This window comes from Triturus cristatus, chromosome 5_1, assembly GCF_964204655.1.
Source record: "Triturus cristatus chromosome 5_1, aTriCri1.1, whole genome shotgun sequence".
Classification (NCBI taxonomy): domain Eukaryota; kingdom Metazoa; phylum Chordata; class Amphibia; order Caudata; family Salamandridae; genus Triturus; species Triturus cristatus.
In genome coordinates, this window is record NC_140587.1 from 95,512,485 (window position 1) to 95,535,449 (window position 22,965).

The 22,965-nt window shown below is 47.6% G+C and overlaps 1 protein-coding gene across 1 annotated transcript in view; it reads right to left on the bottom strand.

Moving 5' to 3' along the window:
- The window catches only part of LOC146830298 (uncharacterized), a 52,382-nt gene extending 37,966 nt beyond the window's left edge, over positions 1 to 14,416 (bottom strand). The window contains exon 1 of the mRNA XM_085604491.1: positions 14,279 to 14,416. The gene's annotated coding sequence lies outside the window, so the exon portion shown is untranslated. The remainder of the gene's footprint in view (positions 1 to 14,278) is intronic.
- Between the last annotated feature and the right edge of the window lie 8,549 nt (positions 14,417 to 22,965).

Below are 22,965 nucleotides of genomic sequence, written 5' to 3' on the forward strand. Positions count from 1 at the left end.
GCAAAGGAAAGTAACAGGGTGAGACAGTGAGGGAGATATGATGGAGGAATAGAAGGAGATGAAGACAGAGAGGGGGAGAGGTGTGCCAGGTGGTAATGGGAAATGATAGGTGGGATAAAGGAGAGAGTGGGCATAACAAAATGCAGGGTGTGCGAGACAGGAAGGATGAGGACAAAGAGAAGGGCTGAGTGAGACGTGGGTGCAACAGTAAGAGATATGGGAAGGGGATACACATCTGGGAGGGAGGGAAGATGAGGGGCAGGAATGTTAAGAGATTAAAGAAACGTTGATGGAGAAACAGGAGAAGAGTGAGAACGGTAGAATGGGAGGGGTCGAGGGAGACAGAAGGACCATAGAGAGGGGAGATGAGGGAGACGTGATTCATTCAACGTGACAGGGTTTTCGGTCATGAATATGTTTTACTTTGTCAGTTAATTGGCTCAGGCAAACATATGAAAACGTCACCAGGGAAGGTAAAATAGACAGAGAGAATTACTTATTAATATAATTCTCTGTGCCTATTTTTCCTTTCCTGGTGACGTTTTCATACTTTTTCTCCTGAACCAATTAACTAAGTAGGTAAAATACATCAAATAACAGATGAATGACTGTAGAATGGGGAAGTTACTGGTAGATTAATGCTCTTGACATGCTTTGCAAAGTTTTTATGTTGGGAGCAATTGTCTCCTAAAAGCCCGGACGGCCCCTTTGAAAAGAATCCTCTGAAGCCATCTGCTTAGTGTCATGAAAGCGCACTTCGTCAGTGAACTACCCGATGACTCTGCATGCATGGGGCAGGGAGCAAATGAAAACAAGCATTGGCCGTGAAAGTGACACGACCGCGCGAATAACAAGCCGAGGTGACAAGGGCTGGGCGAGAAGGGAGGGGGGAATGCCAGCATCAAAGGAGCCTGAAGCTGACGAAAAGGGAGGGGGAGAAGGGAGGAGGGAGTGCGAGCAGCAGCTGTGCACATGCACGCCATCGTGCACTCAAGCTTTAGGCCTGCCAAATCATGTGGGTAGCACTTTTGAAAGCCCACTTACAAAATGTCTCAAAGAGACAGCTTGCGCTGTCTCAGCGAGACCTAAAAAGCACTACTCTTTGGCCAAGCAGTGAACAACAGCAAAAAGCGTTCTTCGGCCAACCCACCCATGCAAAAAACACCACAAACATCTAATATCCAACTCAATATACTTTTACACTACCCACACAATTTCAACCCCTAACAGTGAAAAAACTATCTCCTCACCACAAACAGTCAACCACTAGCAAAACAAAACAGGTACTATCAAATAATGATTTATTTAATTCAATTTATGGCCTTCCCTGATATGTACAAAAGGGTACCAGGAGGGGCATGGCACTATTATGCCATAACAATGGCGTTTAGTGTTATACAAAAGTGAATATCATATTTGATAAAGCATACTGATGCCACTAGTGTGGCCCTGAAGCGCTATTGCCTTGCCCCCAGAAGAAGTACTTCTGAAGCATGCATTTGTAAATGGAAAGAATGTGGACAGTCATGATATGTATGTAGAGTTGGTTGACCAAAACTAAACTCTATGCTTTCTTTACACCAATAAGTGGACAAAAAGGTAAACCATATTACAAATACTAACAAGCATTTACAATGCAACGGTCTCGGCATTGTTAAAGTTAGAGCTATTGGCATTGCTCATGACATTATTTTTGTTTATGTTTTTGTTTTTAAAACATTTAACCTCTTCAGTGCCCCGCCCTTTCCACGCCCTGTGCCGGGCGTTTCATTAGCGGGCGGGGTTCATGACGAGATAGTCTCGTCATGGGCACAGCGCAACCGCGCTCCATGACGAGACTATCTCGTCATGGGCACTGAAGGGGTTAACCCCTTCGGTGCCACGCCCTTTCCCCCTCCTGTGCCGGGCGTTTCCTTAGTGGGTGGCGTCATGGGCACAGCGTGACCGTGCTCCATGACGAGACTATCTCGTCATGGGCACAGAAGAGGTTAAAGAAACGACATTGTTATTTACAATGTCAATAGCTTAATCACTCTCAAATTAGTATGGACACTCCCTTGAACTAAAAATGTGCAGAAAGAGCCCATTTTGGAACTGCCCAAGACCCGAATGTGTATTTGTCCGAAGACATATGGTTTGGATTTGGTAGCAAACATCTGATGCCAATATGCAGTCCGAGTTCAAAACGTACAACTGGCAGGCAGTGGCGGGCATTTGTGAAATCACTCTGCTTTTATGCGTCGGATTGAGCAGCCATGAATCCGATGACTACATCCGAATGCTTGATAATATGCCCCCTCTTTTTTTGGTAAAACGCGCGATAATTCTCTCTTTGCAGATTTTTCGTGTATACACAAACCTGCATATGCACAGACACGCACCCCAACGGTACGTACACGTCACATGTCACAAATGTCACAACCCGGGAGTGCTCCCAAACTGCTAACTGCAGGATTTGTGCACCTGCTCTCTGGGCATTTTGCGGTTTCTTTGCCCTCCACGGAAGACCCTAAGTGATGGCTGGTAGATTGTTCGACTTCCAAATTGATTTGAGACCTAAGGCGGTCTGACAGCCTTCACCAACTCACACGCAACTCACACACAACTCACACACAACTCACGTAACCAAGTACTTCAGCTATTGACGGACCATAGAAAACTAAAGTCATTGAGAAATCTAGCAGAACTCAGTAGGAAATGTCAGATTATGCAGTATAACCTGCAGTTCTAAGGACACTGAATAAGTAAATGCGAGAGGGAAGGAATATAAGAGAAAACACCCAATTTACTGGGAATTCTTGGGTGCGTAAATTTCATGTGCATTCGTGTGGGGATAACGGGACAGAAGGGCTTACTTAACATGTCAGCAGGGCCACTGAAGTACACAACATAGATGATCAAATTATGCTACAGGTTTGACTGACATGAAGCAAGAGAATGCACATTATGCTAAATTTCCTGTGACTGTATTTGGCAACTTTTTTTCCATTTTAACACAGAACAGGGCTGTCTAACCAAATGCTTGGCCCCCTTAGTAGCAGCTTAACACCCGAACACAACAATCCGCAATAGAAAGGTGAACACTTAACCTTCGCAAACACTCCCACTCCTCCACTGCATATAAATATATTTTTAGTAACTTGCCATCTACGAAATGCAGAAACAAATTTTTGATATAGAAACATTTTTTGTTAAAATCTGAAAGTTATGCTGCAGATGTGGCTAGTGTGATAAATCTTTAATCATGTGGAAAGCACTGCAGAATCACAACTTCTCCTGCATTACCCAATGCACACTTTCGAATGAGACATTAACCTGAAGCCTACCCAAGCATGGAATCGGCCCCACCATCGCCACAGCTCTCGTTTCCGAGTCTCCTGCGTGAGGTGGTCTTCCACAGGCCAGGTATTTCCTGTAAATCATGGCCATGAATTTATAATGGAAGAAAAAAGGACAAGCATAGAGAAGCACATCTAAAAACCTGAATGGAGACAGCAGGAGGTAGTCACACAAACCTAAGGAATGCAAGTCTTCTGAATTGTACTTTAGCAAACAAGACTTCAGGGTGTGAGGTGTATCGCTCTCAGCCTTCATCTGGAACCTTTAGAAATGTCTCTAGGAGAGGGCAAGGGGTACATTTACCCCATTTCACCCATCCAGTGAGTGGAGCTTTGGAAAGGCTTAAAAAGTGAAGGGGGGTTCTAGAAGGGGCATCACCTAACAAATATATCTTAGGAATGCTTTCCAAGAGGAAAGCATATGTAATAAAGAGTGTGGCCTTAAAGGAATACAATTCATCCTATCAGCATTTTGGTGCCGCTCAGAGGGCCCTGACTCGGAGCCTCTGCAGCCCTTGCAGGATACCCGCACTGGTGATTCTCATGATGGAGATCCCGCCACTAGGTCGGAGATCCTGCTATGACTGCGGAAGCTTTGTGAATTGGACTCCCGATTTTTCCGATACTGTAACAAAATATATATCACAATAATACACGCATCTAAAATAAGTCAGACCTATTGGTTTTGCCAATGCTTGTTCACAGAATCAGTCAAATGAACAATTTACTTTGCTGTAAATAATTCGAGTTGAAAAGGTTTCAATTCTAAAAGTATGAATTAAAGATGACTAAGGTCTGTTCAGGGCAGAGACCGGAGGAATATTGAAATCTCTCCTGTTTTTGCCTCTGTAGCCTCTCCGAGATGCATTCCTTTTCTCCCCATATCTTTCTGAAATCCTCCATCTGCACATTTCACACCTCCTCTTTCCTCTTCATCATTTTCGTTCATTCCTGCATGCACTTCCTTGCATCGCCTCTTCACCCTCCCAACACACACACTAAGCACCCATTTGGCTGTAAGCAGTACGTTTCCATTTACTTATCCACTGTAAATGGATAGACAGCTGTGTACCTCCTTTACCCACTTCGGCTTACAATCTCATTTCCAATTGGCACTTGATGACCATTGCACTGTGCGAGCTGCAGAGTGGCCTAGGACCAAGAGCTTGTATTCTGAACACCGTTAGGCCCCACTGACCGGCATTGAGAGAAAATCGAACTTCGCTTTGCTTCAGAGATCTCAAACGAGGCATTACACACCCATCAACAACCTGGGTCACAGTAGTATATAGCCTATACGACTGACACCTAAAGCCCACCCAGTTAGCATTATATAGCGCTGTAAAGCGCTCTGACACCTTCGGGTAATGTTCGCGCTATATAAAATCTCATTAAATAAAATGAATAAAAAGTATACTAAATACTATTAGAGTGTAATTGCTGCGTGAAAAGAAAAATACAAAAAAAAACGTGAAAAAGCAACACTTGGGGAAAGTAAATTAAGTTAAACAAAATATAAATATGAGCTCTCACTGACATGGGTTGTCTTAGTGGACTGTACAGCCATTTTTCAGAAACTGATACAGGTTTTCTCTGTAAAGCTAAAGGCAGAACATAGGCCACGTTTCGCGCCAGCTTTGAACTACTGCTGGTCCAGGACACGAAGGGACCCGCCCCTCTTGAAGACTTGGGGCTGAAAACTATGTGTGGCTTGCAAAGTCGTGTTTTACTCCTGGACAGAGCTATAGGAAGGCAATTCATGTGACGGAGCAGTGGGCTTCACTCGAAAGGTGTCCGACAAGCGACAACAACCTGTGACATGTACTACAACATCATTAGTCCCCAACCTTCCCCGCGCTCTAACCCATAAACCGTCTGGGGTTCTCGTTTACAGCATCCCCTGGACAGCAAATATTGTAATGCCAGTACCCTGCACCCTATCACACGGGACTGGCTTTAGGTCGTAAAACTGACCCCCCAAATCCGCGGCCCCTGAATTCATTCACCTATGTTACCCCCTCAACACCTGTTAGCCCCGCCCACAATGGTTACCCGCTTCCTTACAGCGTTAAGGTCCTCCGCGTTTATTGGTCGGTCAAACAGACAGAATATGCCACCCTTGCGGATTTTCACGCCGTTCTTTTTGTAGCCTTCGGTACGTCTGCATCGGCCAATCGCGGCGCTGAGTATTAGCGCTGATTCCCATTGGACGGCCGACCGGAGCAGTAAGCGTCTCTGGAAAATATCGTTTTCCGAACATTTTCTTCTAGGAAGAGAGATGTGCCAGAGGTCCAGCAAAGCTAATGACTGACAGAGCCACTCGGGCGCCTCTTGGGGTGAAAAAGTTGTTGCCGTGTTTCACGAATGGACAGCGGTAGTTTAAGCATCCACAGCACTGCTACCAGACAGTTGAAGGAGGGACAGTTCAAGGTTAGTTCCCCAAAATGAATAGGTGCAGAAAATGTCACGGGGGTTCACTCCAGCAATCCAGGTAGCAAGAACATACGGAGACACCACCGCCTTTCTCTGAGGTCAAGCAGAAATGCCTCGGAGAAACGCAGCGGCGTTTTCGGATTCGGGGGCGTGTTTTTCTTTCTCTCCTCTTGCCATTGGCTGGAATGTTTACATTCCAGAGGAGAGAAAGAATCGAAAAAACACGCCCATGAATCCGAAAGAGACGGGGCTTGTTTGGAGAGACAAAGCTCTTCTCCAATGGCTGCCCAGCATTTAAGAGGCCAGCCAATGGAGAAGAGGAGAGAAGAGGGGCGGGTTCAAGCCCCACTACTCCAAGTCTTTAAATCTCGCGAGCGAGACTGCGCAAGCGCAGCCTTCGCTAGCCGAGACCTAAAAAGAGCATCAGAGGAAGCCTTTCTTCAAAATATGATACCCATTTAAAACATCATCATTACAAATGTGATATTAGCTTTCTCTTTATGCAATAATATGTAAAACATATGTTAATGCATAATGAACAAATACCTTTACCGCCCCTTTCACCATACACCTCTGTAATCTCACTTTATAAACATTCACTCACATATCCCTCTTGTTCCCTCTGTTTATAATAACACTCAGGATCCTAAGGAATACTGGCATCATCATCATCAAAAACGTTATTACGATCACCAGGATCCTAAAAAGTACACAGCACAAGTAAAAAGAACACTAGCATAACCTACCAGTTCTATAACTTTTTACAAGTGATATTAGAACATATTACTACAGTACCAAACAATTTTATAGTCTACAGTGTATACTTGACATGTAAAGTCAACAAACAGATGCAGCATCTACAGAATTTTAAGAAATTCATCATACCTAAAGTTGTGACACCTAAATAAAAATTGATATATTATATCTAAAAAGACATAATATGTGATACCTATAATTTATTTGTGGACTAACTGATGAGTGGATATACACTGTAGGTTGTAATATTGTTAATTGCTGTAGTCTTTACAGAGATTCTTGATTATCAAAGACGACGGCTGTGCAGGTGAAAAAGGGAACAGTGTACAATCAGGATGTGGAATGACTTGGTAGTGAATAATGAGCGCAGTGGTTGACAGGCACTGGTGAATGAAGGACTTAGGAAAGAGGCTCAAGCCAGTTACAGGCAAAAAGAGCAAGGATATCTGTGAGGGAGCTGGCAACAGAGATGTTAACAATTCTCTTTTTACACTTGTGAGTAAATTAGAGCTATTCATGGGTAGCTGCTGGGTTCGTGTTAAATACCTTCAGAGATATGGGATGAGCTGCGTCGACGAGCTAAGTTGGACCATCTCTGTGCCAGATCGGTGCCACTGCGCGGGAACCCCATGTGGCCCCCGCTGCAGCACATGAAAACTGGGGAACCCGCGGCATCACGCGGCCTTCGGACGGGGGGGGGACCTCTTCCCGGGCGACACTTTCATCACGCTGGAACAATTGTGCGGTGCAGAGGCACCAACGATGCTTGATACACTGCTCTATTATCAGCTGCGACATACATGTCAGAAGCTATTTCCTACATTTCCGGCGCCGCCGCCGGACTTGCTGGCCTTAGAGAATGTGCTCAAGGTGGAGTCGGGGCGTAAACTTGTGTCCCGATTGTACAGCTGCATGCAAAGCACTTGTCCGGTTGTGGTTCCGGCGGCGCGCTGCATGTGGGATACGGAATTGGGCACCAAACTCACTGATGACCACTGGGATATGTGCTGTAGACTGCTTGAGACCCTTTTCCCTAATTATCGTCTCCGACTGATACATTTTAAATACATACACATGATCTACCGCACGCCTAGTCGGCTACATCGCATGGGCTTGCGGGATGCAGACAACTGCTGGCGCTGTGACGCACGCGGAGCTACGTTTTTACATATGGCATGGGAATGTCCCACATTGGCCTCATTCTGGGTAAGGGTGATGGAGCTGGTGAATGCAATTACCGACCTACAGATCCCCTGCACTCCACAGACTACATAAGTAGGGATTTTACACATGGTCAAGCCTAAACACCGTAAACTGCCGGCCATGCTAATCCTGCTCGCCAAACGACAGGTTGCGATGCACTGGGGAGTTGTCACATCGCCTCACATTAGGGAGTGGATTAAAAGCGTGGTGCACTGCCAGACGCAACTCGCACTATACGGGGAGCTCTTACCAGCGCGCTCGCGGCCGAAGGACATATGGGAACCATTCACACACTGGTTGACTCACACTACGGTTCAAGCGATATGAAACAGTGCTTCTTATTGATGGGGGCCGGAGGGGGCCGAGGACCAGTTACTTACTGAGGTGCTGAGGTCATCGACTGTGCTGTGGGAACAATGCGGGCTGGGTGTGGGCGGGGCTGGGAGGACCGTGCGGGACTTACTGTGAAATGACGAGTTGGCACCCTGGTGTGATATTGATACTGTTGTTTTGGTGGGGAGCTGTGCTGTCAATCTCATGTTATACTTACACTGCAGTGAGTTGTGTTTGTCTTGTTGTTGAAAATGCAAATAAAAAGAATATAAAAAAAAAAAAATACCTTCAGAGATATCACACAGATGAAGAAAGAGAACAAGTAATAGGAAACAGCATGTGGAGAGTAACACAAACAGAGGCAGCGCCCCATTGCACTCTTAAAGCAATTCAGAAGTACTGCTGAAGTAAAAAATAAAATCACAGGTAGCACAAGAAGCAGAATAAAGAGATACCAAGTAAAGAATCCAAATGTAGCACCCTGATGCAAAGTGGAGCATTTGATAGATAGTGACTATTTTCTGTATAATGTACATTGTGTGTCCTACCAGTGATACTAATCAGAGCACCGAGGATCAGAACACACCACTTGACCAAAAATCTGTCTAGAATAAGTTCATAATAGTTGGTGCAGATGTGCCAATTAGGAGTCTATAAGTTAAGTGTAGAGGAGCACTGTTGTGTGAGTGCCCATGTCATGCACGTAGAAGCAGAGAGTTAATTAATTTAATTATAACTCGTGCGCTACGGACCCAACTCATGGCCCATAAATTACCCAGAAAATGTGACCAGTAATGCTAAAAAGAACCTAAAGCACAGAACCTTAAAACAGCACCCAGAAACACTTATAGTAGACATCTACCACAGTGCGACTAATGGCGAGACAAAAACTAACTTCATCTTTTACACAAATCGCCCAACTAAGTGGAAAAACACCTTCCTTCTTCACTTTCAAGTCACCAAGTCAGTAAATATTCCCTATGGCAAAACAATCTCCACAACCGTCACCCCTACCTTTAAAGGGGAACTCACAATTTCCATCTTCAGAACAGGAAACATTCTCATACAGACCACGGACCCGCACCTCACCACTTTTGATCGGCACTTCCCAACATTACTGTCCTCTCTAACTCTTCAGGACCATCAAATCCAATCTCCCCTATACCCCCCACCCTGACAAAAAAACCTGAACAGACCCAATCTCCCTCCCCGGACGACCCACGCGACAACTCATGGACATCCACCATCACTAATTATAATCTCACTACTCCTATCATCACACTCCGCCGTCAAACACCCACTACAATGGCTCCAACCAATACCACCAGGTCCAACAAACGCACAGTTAAGAAACACCACAAGGTGGATCCGGAGCTAGGCAGATCAGACTCAAACGACAATCTTTCCGTTACCAAACTCACTACAGACATCCCCCCTTGACTTCAGGAGACCCGACACTACCCTCGCAAACTATCCTCAACTCCACTACTGCCCCTACTCCACCAGCCCAAACCATCTCCATATCCATACCCCTCAAACCACGGCACACTCGCCTTCCCCTGACCCACCGCCACATGCCCAAACAGCCCCCACTTCCAATCCCACCGACAATCCCCTGGACACGGACTTCCTCCTAACCATTGCTCACTCCCCTCCCTTGGACCCAAAACCCACACCTCCTCCTAACCTCTTGACCAGAAACAACGACCCGACTCCTCACGTCAAATCTATCCCCACTCTTAATCCCAATGATGCCACTCAATCCCACAACCCAATACCCTCTCATTCCACTGACCCTAGTCATACATTGCCCCAGATGAAGACATTATGCCCTTTCAGTGCACTTACCCAGCTACTGACCCGAATGGAGCAGAAAATAGACTCCCTAGGGGCAGATATCCTACACCTACAACAAGACCTCCCCAACCGGATTAAGCCACCTTGCTCACATACTCTGGGTAGCTACACACCTTCCCCCATACAGCCTCTTTCATGGCCCCACTTAGTACACCATGGCCCACCAACCCTAGGGGAATCAGGCTCATCGACCTAGCCGAACTCTCTGCCCTATCTCAGAACGAGAAGCAGAGATCAACGACTTGTACCTCGCAATAAGCCAGAACACGGCCCCTTTTGCAATCCCGGTTATAGTGAGCACAAATAGAATCCCTAGACCTGCCCTCGTGCCCAGACCCCCTGCTCTATACACTTCTATACATACCGCACACACCAACACTGAGGCCCCCGTCCTCTATCGTGCATGCTCCTCAACTGTAGATCAGCAGTATAACATGCCATAGATATTGCTGAAGTTATACTCGCGGAAGAAATAGACATCGCATTCCTCACAAAATCCTGGCTCAATGACCATTCTACCCCAATCCTAGACCTTCTCACCCCTCCAGGATACAACATCATCAGACACGACAGACCGATCAAAACAGGTGGCGGCCTAGCTATCATTCACAAAGAAGGAATACAGCTTACCAGATTAAAATCCACAGAATACCGGACTCTTGAGTACCTAGGTGTTGAACTTACAGTCAAAGGCACCACACCCATGAAATTACACACCATCTACAATCCTCCTGGTGAACGTACCATCTTCACTGAAGAACTAATTGACCTAATAACTCACTTCTCCCTAACAGACACGGAAGACGTGTTCCTGGGTGACTTCAATATCCACTGGAACAACCCAGAAGGCACCACAGCCCAGAACCTCTCCAACTTGCTTGAAATTACCAACCTCAAACAACTCTGCAATGAACAAACACACATCAAAGGAGCAACACTGGATGCGATCATCACCAAAAATGAGCTGGTCTCCCTGGGATCGATTTCTCTCATTGACTGGTCTGACCATCATCTCATACTGTTTAATATTGACTCACATGTCAGAAACCAACCAATACGATCTGACAAACCAAAGCACTGGACCAGGAACATCAAAGGAGTCCCTATAACCGAATTGGAATCTAGGATTCATGCCTACCTACAACCCCAGCATTCCACTATGACGGCCGATGACCTCACAGCCCACTTTAATTCCACAATGACAGAGTATGTTAGATCAAGTAGCGCCACTCAAACTCAAAAATTTGAGATCTACCAAATCTAAATCCTGGTTCAACGTAGATCCTGATAACGAAAGACGACAACTCAATCGGAAAGGGCTTGGAGACTAAACCCTTCGACTCTCCACCTAGCGCAACTTAGGTCAACCCGGCTGGCATATAAAAAACACATTTTTAGAGAAAAGGCCATGTTCTTCTGCAGCCAACTAGACCAGGCAAAGAAACATTGTTAAAAGGCAAACAAACGGCACACCCCCACAAGAAATAATAGCCACCAAGGATCGATGAGAAGAAAACGCGAGCTTCTTCACAGATAAAGTCACAAAAATTGAGCAATCCTTCATCCAAACCTCAAATCTTCCCTCCCTCGCAACCTGACCCCCTTTAACCACTCCTGACCAAACAGATCGAAATCATACCACGGACAACCAGGCCCGCTTCCAACTGAAAAATTGCGCTAATTGGTCGAACTTCGAACTCAAGTCAGAAATCGAAGTCTTCAATATAAGTGCCAGCTTAAAGCCTACTTCCCACACTATGGACCCCCTCCCATCCAAAATAGTAAAAAAAACTCAACCACATCATTGCCCCTTTCTGGACAAAAATCATCAATGCCTCTCTCACATCAGGTTGTGTCCCAGACTCCCTACAACTAGGACAAATCACCCCTATACTCAAGAAACCAGGAGCCGACCCCAACGAGCTCAACAACCTCAGACCTATCTCCAACCTTCAGTTCCTAACTAAATAGAGAAGTGATTTCTCCAACAACTCAACAAACATATTGATGACTTCAACCTCCTTGACTCCTTTCAATCGGGTTTCAGGAAAGGCTGTAGCACTGAAACTGCGATGCTCAATATTTCAGATGATATTCACAGAGCCTTAGATGAAGGTGAGGCCTGTCTCCTCATCCTTATTGACTTATCAGTGGCATTCGACACAACAAACCATCCAGCTCTACTTGAGACTCTGAAGAGGCGCTCAGGCATTAATGGCACAGTACTAGAATGGTTTGGTTTGGTTCACTTCCTTTCTTCAGCACCGCTCGCAACAAAAAAATCAACTCCTGCCTCTCAGTACCAACATGAGTCAAACTTGAAGTCCCGCAAGGATCGATCCTCTCACCTTCCCTCTTCAATCTCTTCATGGAACCCCTTGCAATTATTATGAAACAAGCAGGGGTTCAATACCACCTTTATGCAGATGACACACAAATATACTACAAAATCAAATCACCCAGTGATGTCCAACACCTCAATGTCCCGCTAACAAAGATCCAAACCTGGTTAAACGCAAACCACTTAAAGCTGAACCCGAACAAAACTGAACTAATACTGTTCTCTCCGAAAAATAACCACTGACCTATTCAAGACTGCCTTAAGAATCTTGATGCTCTAAACTGCTCCCTCGTCCTATCCGACTTGGTAAAGTCACTAGGCATTACCCTGGATAAGAACCTGTCTATGAAAGACCACATCAAGAACTCTGCAAAAGGTGCGCTTTACTCTCTAAAACACCTCAAGAAAATTAAACCTTTCATTCCCCAGGATGATCTCAAGACAATTGTACAATCCCTAGTCCTTTCTAAACTGGACTACGGGAACGCCATCGTAACAGGTTCACCAAAAACCTACCTAGCCCCACTAAGGTCAGTCCTTAACATGGCAGCTTGACTCATAACTGGTGTGAAAAGATTTGAACACATCACACCTACCCTCAACTCACTAAACTGGCTTCCCATGGAAAGGAAGATGTATTTACAAACTGGCTTGCATCACACACAAGGCCCTTCACGCCCAATCCCCCAACTACCTAAAGAGCAAACTGGTAAAAGCAGGAAAATCCAGAACTCTGTGAAGCACCAACTCACTTCTTCTCATCCCCCCGAACCTGAAAAGGAAAACGACCCAATGCCGATCCTTCTCTGGTAACGTTCCCAGGATGTGGAACGCACTCCCTATTGACATCAGATGCAACCCCTCCTCCTCTTGCTTCAACAAGCATTGGCATAGCCAATAGGTCTCGCCTTTGGGACCTTAAAAGTGTTTAGCCATGCAATAGTTGCATAACTAAATACTTATAAGGGACCAAAAGCGACACCTATTGGCTATGCCAAGCGGCCGTGCGGCCGCGAAAGTGATCGCGATCAAACATCAAAGCAGTCGTGCGGCCGCGAAAAAGTGAAAGTAATACCGGTCAAGCGCGGCGCACATGCACTGTAGCTCTAGGCTGGCCTGGTAGCACTTTTTGGAGCCCTCTCAAAAAGTCTCACCAGAATAGCGCATGCGCTGGGTCAGGCGGAACCTAAAAAGGACCTGTAACTCCAGCTTATTAACCAACACGTTACTGACCAAGTCAACCAACCTAGGCATCAATAACCTAATGGACTCCCCTCTCACTCTGACCTTCAAGGATGATGGTTATCTGACTGTTTCAACCAACTGCGTTTTCTCCCCTTCACTGTACACATACGTATGATGTCTTTGCTTATATCTTTATGCATCCTCATGTCCTGCGATGTAGTGCAATTTTTCTTTTCCTTTGTGTATGTGTTATGTATGTCCATTACCGTATGTAAAGCGCTCTGATACCCACGGGTCTAGCTAGCGATATGTAAAACTTTATAAATAAATAAATAAGAATTCAGAGGAGGAGTAAGGTTAAGTGTAAAAGGAAGACCGAGGCCACAGGGTTAAGGTAGGGGGTAGCAGGCTGCGGGGACATCGGGGGAGCACTGAGGCTGCAGGAGGTCTTATGAGCACTAAGGATGCAGGGGCTGAGAGGAGCAGGGGGGGGGGGGGTGCAGATGAGGACTAAGGCTGCAAGGAGCTCAGAGGGGTACGGCTCATGCGGGCACTAATAATTCAAAGGCCAAAAGGATCACAGGGTCTAAGGCTACTGGGAGTTCACAAGACCATTCAAGCTGGATTTATCAGTGCAGCTGGAGCACTCGAAAGCATGCTGCGGGGAGAGTGAGATTAACGGAGCATAGAGGCAGAATGGGAACAGGGAGGTAAAGGGGATTAAGAAACCTTGCTGATGTTTTATACGGAATGAAAGAGTACAACAGAAGCTGTTGGAAAGTGGTAAAGACAGGAGGGAGGTCAGAGGCTGAAAGACGAGACCGATACTTACAGAGCCAGCGGCTGCGAAGTTAGTCTTCAGCTTCGTCGTGTGTCTGAAGCAGCCGAAACGAAGCAGAGACGTGTATATACAAGGAGGATGCTTTTGTAAACAAATAAAAGTGACTGTTTTAAGATGGCAGCGTGCTCGGATAAAACTGACTTCTCTTCCAAGGCGGCCATCTTGGAAAGGTGTAGGTCACGCGAAAAGGAGAGGGCGACGCAGCAAACTGATCCATAATACTCCACTTTCTCGTGGCAATGTAGAGTCCTTGTATGATTCTAATCATTACTAAAATACTGTGATTTGCAGAAGGCAATACGGTCTTTAATCTCCAGTACCCGTTAATGGGATAGTTAATGAAGCCAGTTCATAATATTTACATACATGCCTAGATTTGGATAAAGAGGAGGCGATTTTGAAAACAATACAGGGATATGTATTTTCTCTATTGCTATGCACCGAAGTGGGTGCAATATTAGGCTGGGTTGAGGTCAAACAAATCAATTTCCGCTTAAAAAGCAGGAAACTGCTGCCTGTGGGTATTGGCAAGTATAGTTAGTTGCTTATTATGCATGAAGCAGTAAAAAGCAACCGCCTTGGTGACCTAGGTATATATTTAAACATTTTACTATGATTGGGATTGCAGAAATAGTCTTTTTTGATCAATAAACAGTCTATGATGACTTCTCATGCCGGTGTGCAGGGAAATCGGAAATGCTTCATTCTGTTATCTCATTTTAGAATTGCCGAACATAAGAGGGAGGAAATAGCAACAGGCACTTGTAGTGGCAAGAAAGAGGTGCGCGAGACGTAGTTGCTTGCTGGAACAAACTTTCTTTTGTAGTGCTCAATACGATGGCCCACGAGGAGCAGGCGGGGAGACAACCGCACGTCAGAATTGTCGCGCTCTTCTCCCCATCCGCCGCCCCCTGACGTCACGGCCGACCACGATGTCCGATTGGCCATGACGTCAGGAGGCAGGGCAAACAGGGAGGAAAGACTACGTGCTTCTCTCCAACACTAGTACGTTAACCTCACGTACGACATCTCCCTTCTTAACAAAATGAACAAGTAAAACACATTTTCATCTCATAACAAAATCATCCAATCTCTTGGGTGCTCTGATATGCCGTGTCGGCCTGCTAGGGGTAACATACAGGGTTTGTCCCACCCCGCCAGCACCAGTACCACTTTGGCCCGGGCTCCCCATACTGCGACTGTCACACCTCGCTTGTTTGGAGCTAGTACCAATCCGCCCCTCAGCACCTCCCGTGCCATGCCATGTGCTCCCACTCGTGTCTGCACTTCCGCGTCCGACCCAACCTTGTGCAGGGGAATTACCCCCATCCTCATCATCGCACACACTTCCGCCAGTGACCTCATTATCCTGCCATTCAAGCACACTGCCATCGCTCTCGGTCTCACGCATGTGACTACCTCTCATGATGATTTCCTCTTGCCCAGCTTTGAGCTTGACTATGTCGTCCTTGCTACGCCATCCCCCACCTTCCAGACACACTGCCCCTCTAGTCGCTCCGTGTACACGTACAGGGGTTTGAAATACAGATTCTCCCTTCATCACTTTGTTTGGCTTCTTCACCAGTACCCAATCTCCCTGCGCAATTTCCTTCGTTTTGGCTCTGTTAACCATGTCAGCATACAGTTTATTGCTCTCTTGCTTAGCCACTATTCGCTCCTTGACTCTCAACCCCTCTTCCTGTATATCCTCAGTTCCATCCCTCATGTCATACCACTTGTTGAATTTGGGGGTAAGCTCACTCATGCACCTTCTCCCTCTCATCAAATAGAACGGCGTGTGTCCTGTGACTTCATTAGGCGTGTTATGAAAAGTGTGCACCTTATCTGCCAAAAACGCCTTCACGTTCATGTGAGACGCGACAGCCTGTTGGACACCCTCTTTGAGGAACCTGCTCATCCGCTCGACCTGCCCGTTGCTCTTCGGACTGTACAGTGGAGTCTTCTCCTGCTTGATTCCCAACTTGGCCAGGAATTCCGTCATCTGCCTGGACACCAACTGGGTACCATTGTCGGAAACCATGATCTTCGGCTGCCCCTCCATCGCGAAGATTTTCTTCAGCACCTTGATCACCCATTCAGTGGTAACCTCCCTAACAAACTTGTAGTAGATCCACTTGGAGAAGTAGTCCGTGAGAACAATGAGATGTCTGCAGTAGTCCGGTAGTATGGTAAATGGGCCTGCGAAATCTATGGCAATCTTGCACCACGGGCCGACCGGAATGTCCACCATCTGCAGCTCCCCCTTTGCCGTTTTCCAATGTTTGCCGGCTCTCAAGCACGGCCCGCATCTATCAATGAAGCTGCAGACGTCGCTGCACATCCCCGGCCACCAGTAGTATTGTTTGAGGAGATTTTTGGTGGCAGTACTCCCCGGGTGGCCCCTGTGAGCTATCCTGATTAGCTTGTCCCTCAGACCTTCCGGGGGCACAAACAGTTCATGCCTCTTCAGGAAGCCATCTTCAATCGTAAGTTCAGCGCTTATCTGCTGGAAACATCTGAGTGCCCCGTGCAAGTTCCGGACCGGAGGCCAATGAGTCGTCATGTGGTTCACCACCCTTCGAATGGTCATGTCCTTCTCCTGGGCAGCCAGCCATTCTTCCTCAGAGATAGATCCCTCGCAAATGGCCGTCGCGTCCACCATTGCCACCACACACTCCGTGTCGTCCAGGGAACCATCTTCCTCGCCGGCCATTGGCAAGCGTGATAGGCAATCCGCCCTGCTGTTGAGGCCACCCTTGATGTGTCTGATTTTAAAGTGGTACTCTTGCAGTTTGGACAGTAAGCGCAGAAGTCTCGAGCTGGCTTTTCCATTACCGCGGCCTTCACCGTCCATCATATAAATCAACGGTTTGTGATCCGTGACTAGTTCGAACTCCTTGCCCCACAGATAGTTCTTCAGTTTTTCTACTGCCCAGACGCATGCAAGCGTTTCCCGCTCGATGGTGCTGTAATGTTTCTCGGCGTCGCTCAGCGACTGGGATATGAACGGTGTTCTCCTTCTTCCCTTGGAATTGGCAAAACACTGCGCCGATACCCTTGGCGCTGGCATCGACCGTGATGACGTTCCGGTGGTCCTTGTTGTAGGGTCGTAACACAGGAGCCGCAACAATGGCCTGCTTGACAGATTCGAAGGCAGCGCGTTGTTCCTGCGCCCATACATACTTCTCGTTCTTCCGCAGCAGTTTCTTTAGAGGCTCCACCGTGGTTGCATAACCCTGCATGAACTTCGAGTAATACTCACTGAGCCCCAGGAACGACCGTAAGGCGTCTTTATCTCCGGGACTGGGGGCATCTCGTATGGCCTTCACTAGGTCCTCCTTGGGCACAATACCATCCGGGGTCAGAACGTGCCCCAGGTAGTCTATCCTGCTCTCCATGAACTTGCACATGTCTTTGGAGACCGTCCTCCCTTTCTCCCGCAAAATCTCCAGCACCGTGCCCAGCAGCTCCAGGTGCCCCTTCTCATCCTCCGTGTGGATCAGGATGTCATCCTGGAATGCCTCGACACCCTCCATGTCGCAGAAGAGCAGGTCCATCAACTTCTGGAAGACACCCGACGCCGATGCAAGGCCGAAAGGGAGACGGACGTACCTGTACGCTACGAACGGGGTGATGAAGGTGGTCAGTCTCTTGGATTCCTCTGTGAGACACACCTGGTGGTATGCTGATTTCAAATCTATCAGAGTGAAGAACCTGGACCCTGACGTGGACGACAACATTTCTTGGATGTTGGGTAGCGGATGGCAGTTCACCAGGATATTTTTGTTCAAGGACCGCAGGTCCACACACAGCCGAATGTCCCCTGTCCTCTTCTTTTTGGACACCACAATCGCGGACACCCATTCTGATGCGCCTGCTTCCTCTATCACTCCTTCCTGTTTCAACTTATCGAGGACAACCTTCAGCTCCCCTCTGACGGAGAGAGGGACTGTTCTGACCTTATGCTTTATCGGCACTGCCCCTTCTTTCAACTATATGGCGTGTACAAATCCTCTCACACGCCCAACCTCATTTTAAAAAACGGACTCAAAATCGCCAATGACCTCAGCCAATCCCCCATGCACTTCGCCTGGCTGGATGTAGTTGACCCAGTCATCCCGCAGAACTATGGGATCGTCAGCCCCAGGGACTAGCATCACACCTAGCTTCGCCAGGTCCTTCCACCCCACAAGGCTCCTCCCTTTCTCAGCCACATAGATCTTCGTCATCACAGTGCGCCCTCGAAAGGTGAGTGTATCGCAGAAGAACCCTTTCATCACTATATCTTGTTCCCCAAAGGCCTTGGGATTCACATCCGTCTCACGCAATCGCACACCCTGCCATTTCACATCAAACGTGGTGTCACATATCAGGGTTATCGGGGAACCGGAATCAGCCGTAAACTGCAGCTCTACGGCACCAATCATGACGGAGCCAATAGGCCCCTTCACTCTGCCGTCCTCGGCATCAATGGACAACACTATGTCCGCACTCGCCTCCGCATCGCTATCGCTCACCGAGCTCACTTTCACCCCCCCCCCGTTCTCCTTGTTTTGCACACAGCTGCAAAGTGGCCTACCTTCCTGCACTTTGTGCAGCTCTTGGTCAGAGCCGGGCAAGCCCTGCTGTCCGCCAAGTGGTCCCGTGCCCCACATCTAAAGCAAGCGAACGGCTTCCTGCCTCCCCCTCTATCGCTCGCTGCCTTGTCAGGAGTCTTAGACGCACTTTTAAGTTTGTCCTGAACGTAGCACACGGTCGAAGCTTGGCTCGTGCAGGCAAGCTCCCTAGTGGACACCATGGATCGTTCTATGGCCTTCGCAATGGCCACCACATCCTTCAGGGAAGGGTTCCTACAGGACAGCAACCTCTCCTGCACCTTCTTAGAATGGCAGTAGAACACCACCTGATCTCTGATGTAAGTATCGGTCATCTCCGCAAATTCACAGTCTTGAGCCAAAACGCGTAAGCAGGCAATGTACTCCTCAATAGTCTCTCCTTCCTCCTGTCTCCGCAATGCAAACTTGTGGCGCCCCACCATGATGTTACCTTCCTCGGAATACTGCAGTTCAAGCCGCTTAACCGCCTCCTGATACACATTCAAAGGAGCGGGAGCCCCAGGGGGGTCCACGAACACTGGCAAGCTGTCGAAAACTTCTTGGCCGGCCTTCCCCAGCAGTCCGAATAAGAGTGCCTTCTTGCGCTCGGGGCTATACCCCTCACCGTCTATGGAAACAATATAGTTCTCAAACGCGCGTAGCCACCCCTTCCATTTCATGCACGGCTTACCAGGAGACTCGAGGAACAGGGGAGGCACGCAGATGTTAACAGGTTGCGCCATCGTTGGAGAACAGGCACTGCAGCAGGGGGGCTACGACGGCAAGGTCAGCCACTGTCCAGGCGTGTCCAGGCTGCGCAAACGGGAACCCCAGCACGAAGAACCGGGCCACGCCAGCAGATGCACCTGCAGGTAAGGCCCTACTCCCACCGGAGCACGCGCGCTGGGACAGGGATGTCCGGTCCTCACAGCACACCGCCTGGGCTCACGTGGTAGCAGGGTCCAGACACTCCAGACCCCTCAGCAAGCAGCAGACAGCAACGCAGGAGCTCGTCGATAGACCAACAGCACCCAGCATGCAGCAGGACGGAAGAACGACTTCAGCAGGAGTCCCCAAGGGAGTGCAAGGGGACGAGCAGGAGGTCGCACCGCAGTGACAGAGGAGCGCGAGGCGCTCAGAACACCGGAACTCACTCGTGGGCCGCACCGCAATGATTAACCCTCGTCACCATTTGTAGTGGCAAGAAAGAGGGGCGCGAGACGTAGTTGCTTGCTGGAACAAACTTTATTTTGTAGTGCTCAATACAATGGCCCACGAGGAGCAGGCGGGGAGACAACCGCCCGTCAGGATTGTCGCGCTCTTCTCCCGATCCGCCGCCCCCTGACGTCACGGCCGACCACGATGTCCGATTGGCCATGACGTCAGGAGGCAGGGCAAACAGGGAGGAAAGACTACGTGCTTCTCTCCAACACTAGTACGTTAACCTCACGTACGACAGCACTCCTCTTTAAAGAGTCGTTTAGTTGAATTGCTTCTAGTAAACAATGAGTTTAAATATAAGTGCTGATCGAATTGATAAATGATTTACTATAAAGCAATGAAACATCCAATAAACAGGTGACACACAACTATTTTTAAAAAAATATCTTTATTGCATTTTATCTTTTCTGATACATACAAAACAAATATTGATACATATATCACTTATAGCAAAAGTAATGTTGCTATGTTGCCGTGTACATAAAGCCGGGTATTTCCATCATACAGTCATAGCGAGTTCTGCATCTACAGCACAGGATTTGGTGTATATGTGTAAATTAACATTGGCATCGACTGCCTATGTACACTGCCATCTCTAATTGTAGAGCAAGATGTGTCTTCCATGTGCGCATTTCCCTAACAGTGGTCGTCAACGTGCAGAAACATCGATTTTCGTAGAGATACTCTGTACATACTCATCTCATCTGTGAAATTCAACTCACAATGTTTCATAGGCAAAACATGTATACATCATTACGAGTTGCTAGATATCCTCACTTTTAACATTTGAACCACAACTGGAAAAAACTAAGAGAAATCAAAAGAAAGAGAGATATCAAATATCAGAGAGGATATGAAGTCTTCTAATAAAGTGCAGTTCGAGTTTAGTTGTGACTAAGCTGGTGTGTTCGTAGTGAATGTGAGCCATTTTTCCTATTCTATATACGGTTATATGGATGCTAGGGCAACTTGTGACTTAGGTCGTGTCCATGAAATGTCACTAAGGCGTGTGGGGTCATTACCCAACCCGATAATTGTGACCGGGGCCTCCTGAGTTTGCAGCGTACCCGTTGCGCTGAGCGTCATTTTAGGCATTATCCCCTGTCTGTAGCGTAGAGGGTGCATGCAGTAAAGCATTTGGATGCGCAAGAGCTTTGAGGATATCATCCCAGAATTGTGCTCTGGGGTACTTTCGCAACCCTGCCGTTTCTTCCCTGTGAATGATAGTGCTTTCCGCCTGTGCCCACACCTCTAGGGATTTTATCCAGTTGAGCTCCTCCGGGGGATCCTTATGCTTCCACCTCTTAGTGATCAGTCTTTTTTGCGGTTATTAGGCCTAGATCGTGAAATCTAGAGCTTACTTTATTGGCTTTAGTTTGTTTATAAAACCCCAGGATACAGACCTCCCATGTGTTAGATACCTCAGTGTTGGTGCAATTCGTGAGTGTCTCTGTTATCGTGCGCCAGTAGGGCAGGAGCAGGGGGCAAGACCACAGCATGTGTAGGAAGTCAGCGCCTAGAAGCTGGCATCTCGGTCAATCAGAGGTGTTGATGTTAAAATATTTGTTCATCTTATCCGGTGAGAGGTACGCTCTATGTAATATGTACGTTTGTATAAGCTTAAATCGTGAATTGCGTGGTATGTGTGTGGCGCTGGCTAAGACATGTTCACACTCCTTGTCGGTCCAGGGTCAGCCTCTATCCTCAGCCCAACGTGCACGTAGTCCCTGTGGTGGTTGCGATACGTGGATAAGCAGGGCCTGTACTAGCCAGTGGATCACATGCGACCCCTCCCCCATGACATGCAAATACTGCAATATCTGATGTGTTGGCGGCTCATTCGTCAAATCTCCCCATACTAGCGTCAGCGTCCATATGATTGCTGCATGAAGAAGGAACTGACCCACCAGTATACCATTGTCTGCCGTCAGGGCCGCAAAAGGTTGAAGAGCACCGTCCCCGTATAGGTCTCCTAGTGTCTCCGCTCCTGCCTCAGTCCAGGAAGTCAGTGCTACGTCTGTCACAGTGTCCCTGCCTCTGGGCGTCCCGATAAGTGGCAGTATTGGGGCATAAGGGACCATATCTTTTGTAAGTTGTAGGCTCCTCCGGTAACATCTATGAGCCTGTTCAATATGTATCTGCGTCGGGCGGGGAAATTTCGCCAGCGGGTGAAACAAACCATAAATTTGAGTCTGCGTCCATGATGATGACTTGGTCACTGTGTCTGTCAGGTTCTTGCCACACAACCATTTTGTGACCCATTGTAGCTGTGCAGCTATGTAATAGAGTTCCAAATGAGGAACTGCCAAACCTCCACGTTCAGGTGGCGCATATAATTTCTACAATGCTATTCGGGCCGTCCCGCATTCCAGATTAGGCCTCAGGTTAATCCTTCCAGTTCCCGAAATAGAAGTACCGGAACATACACTGGAAGATTTGCAAAGTAATACAATAGCCTCGGCGTTACTATCATTTTGGTTAAGGTGATACGACTCATCACATTGAGCGGTAGGGTCTTCCAAAACTGCATCTGCGCCCTGACTGAGGAGATGGCGCATAGTAGGTTACCCTCCAGTATGTCTGCTGGGGACCTATAGATACATATGCCTAAGTATCTGAATGTGGTCGGATACCAGGGAAGCGCAGTCCCGTTTATAATTATATCAGTCTCTGCCACATCTTTGTGGAAAGAGTAGGCTCACGATTTAGCCCAATTTACCTTTAGGCCCAAAACTACCTCAAAGCTACGGAACAATGTGGATATCGCCGGTGGCATAGCATGCAGGTCTCTTATGTACAGCAACAGATCGTCCGCGTATAGGGACACTGTGTGGAGCCCATCATCCATAGGAATGCCCCAGT